The sequence below is a fragment of the Octopus sinensis genome, linkage group LG7 (assembly GCF_006345805.1).
Source record: "Octopus sinensis linkage group LG7, ASM634580v1, whole genome shotgun sequence".
Lineage (NCBI taxonomy): Eukaryota > Metazoa > Mollusca > Cephalopoda > Octopoda > Octopodidae > Octopus > Octopus sinensis.
The window spans coordinates 87,236,465-87,239,338 of record NC_043003.1 but is presented as its reverse complement, the minus strand read 5'-3'; the positions used below and the strand labels follow the sequence as shown (position 1 = coordinate 87,239,338).

The following is a 2,874-nucleotide window of genomic DNA, read 5'->3' as shown; positions in this document are numbered from 1 at the left end:
GCATATATACATACACATATGTACATACTTACATCTATATGTATATATACATGCATATATATATATATGAGTACAGGACACCACAAATAAATGTAGAACACAATGTGAAACGAAAACATAAAAACAAACAAGGAAACAGACTTTTTTTAACAACGTAAAAAAAAGAGTACAGGACAAACAATACAAGGAAAATTCTCCTTCATCAGCTGCCCCTGGTTCGACGCAATGCGTGTTTCGACTTATATATATATATTAGAAGACTCCGCCGGTTACGACGACGAGGGTCCCAGCTGATACGATCAACGGAACAGCTTGCTCGTGAAATTAACGTGCAAATGGCTGAGCATTCCACAGACACGTGTACCCTTAACGTAGTTCTCGGGGATAATCAGCGTGACACAGAGAGTGACAAGGCTGACCCTTTGAAATACAAGTACAACTCATTTTTGCCAGCTGAGTGGACTGGAGCAACGTGAAATAAAGTGTCTTGCTCAAGGACACAACGCGTCGCCGGGAATCGAACTCACAACCTTACGATCATGAGTCGAATGCCCTAACCACTAAGCCATGCGCCCTCACTATATATATATATATATACATACATACATGTATATATATATATATACACACACACAAACATGCATGCACTGACACACACACACACATAAGCATACACACTCACACATGGGCACACAGTATATGTAGATTTTTTTTTGATAAGAGTCATAAAGTTCTCTTTTCTGAGATGGGTGTTTTAAAAAAAGACTTGACTAACTTGAGAAGGTCATGTGATGATACAGAAGTACTTTCAGTTGTTTTAAAAGATCTCAGGAATGAAAAATAACACAAAAATAAATAAATGAATAGGAATAGAAAATAATTAAGAGTTCAACACTTTGGAATATTGTACTTCATTAAAAAAAAAAAAACAGAATATAAAACAGCATGTCAGATGACAACAGTAAAAGAGTTGAATGTTTCATTCACAAAATCTTTTGGATGTATAACTGAATTCTGGCACAAATACTACCATCAGATTAAACTGAATTGAACTTTCATCATCATCATCATCATCATCATCATCATTATTGTTATTATTGTTATTATTATTATCATCATTATTATTAGAGTGGTGAGCCAGCAAAATCTTTAGTGCGTTGGACAACAAAATTCTTAGCAGTATTTCTTCCTGATCTTTACATTCTGAGTTCAAATCCCGCTGATGTCAAACTTACCGTCAAACTTTCAGTGTTGAGAAAATAGGGTGCCAGTCATGTACTGGAATTCAGATAATTGACTAGCTCCTCCCACTAAATTTTAGGCCTTGTACCTATAGTAGAAAGGTTTATTATTATTATTATTATTATTATTATTATTATTATTATATTATTATTATTATTATTATTATTATTATTATCATCATCATAAAAAAACTGAGCTTTTTTTTGCTGGGTATGATGGAAATGTGTCAGCTGTCCATAGCCAGGAGACTAAGGTGACACTTGTTTACTGGTCATGCTTCAAGAATCCTGTGGAGTACTCTTCCAGTTCCAAGTAAAGTCAATTTTTACAGGTGTTCTATCTTTACATTTGTTCCATTCATTTTGATCCACATTGGTAGTTGGATACTGATACTTCCAAGTGCTCTAATTACTATTGGTATCACATCTACTTTCTTCATTGCCCACAACTTATGTATTTCCACTTCATCATAGTTGTTCACTTTTTCTTCTTTCTTCAGTTTTTCCAGTATCTTCTTCTTCTTCTTCTTCTTCTTCTTCTTCTTCTTCTTCTTCTTCTTCTTCTTCTTCTTCTTCTTCTTCTTCTTCTTCTTCTTCTTCTTCTTCTTCTTCTTCTTCTTCTTCTTCTTCTTCTTCTTCTTCTTCTTCTTCTTCTTCTTCATCTTGATGCGATTGCAATAGATATTTTATTGGTTGAACAATATTTCGACAGCAAGCATGTCTTTGTCAAGTTCAAAATGAAAAGTGATAAAAATTCAAAATTATAGAAATTCAAATCTAAAATATGAATGAGAGCAACCAGTGTTCCCATGTTGATGGAATGACATCCTCAGTCTTCAAATTTCAAGTTTACAACTGGCAAAAATAAAAAGAAAAAAAGAGAAGAAAAAGAGAGAAAAAGAAAAGGAAAGAAAAAAGAAAAGGAAAAAGAAGAAGAATATTTAATCAAACAGTTTTGTGTAAATATTTTATTTTATTTATTTATCTAGTTTCAGCTCACAAGCTGTGGCCATGCTGGGGCACCGCCATTTAAAATGAGGAATGCTTACAGCACCTAGGTTTCCCAAGCGGTCACCCATCTAAGTACTAACTAGGCTCGATGTTGCTTAACTTCGGTGATCGGATGAGAACCGGTGCTTTCAATGTGATATGGCCGTAAGCCATGAGGAAATTCTCCTGTCATTTTAGTCATTCCTCCAGGGTGTGATGTTAATAACCCACAAACATTTCTCCTCATGCATTTTGAGTACTGAAAGCATAGCAGATTCAGAATATTTTCTGAGAATATGCCCTTTCAAGTCTTTTTCAAAACTGCAGCCATTTCATGCAAGATGCTCGGCAAGTTCTGTTGAACTACTGTTCTTGTGTCTGACATCATATCTATGCCAACTGAATTTTTTGTTTCATTGTTCTGTTGTCGAACCAGCATAAATTAAGTTGTGTTTGGTGCATTCTGCTGCATACACCAAATGGGAATCTCTACACGTCTCACCTTCCATGTAAATCATAACAAATCTGTTATGATTCCTGATGGAATTCGCTTGACACATGTTGTTGCACAATGAACAGGCTTACCTCTCTTGTGGCTGTTTTCAAGGTACAGCATGCAAAAACTCCAATGTTGGTTTTCTTG

At 35.0% G+C, this 2,874-nt stretch overlaps 1 non-coding gene across 1 annotated transcript; it reads right to left on the bottom strand.

Annotated features, from left to right (window-relative positions):
• Positions 1-2,283: 2,283 nt before the first annotated feature.
• On the bottom strand, positions 2,284-2,402 carry LOC115214539. Its single transcript, XR_003881890.1, has one exon. It is a non-coding gene; the product is annotated as a 5S ribosomal RNA (ribosomal RNA).
• Between the last annotated feature and the right edge of the window lie 472 nt (positions 2,403-2,874).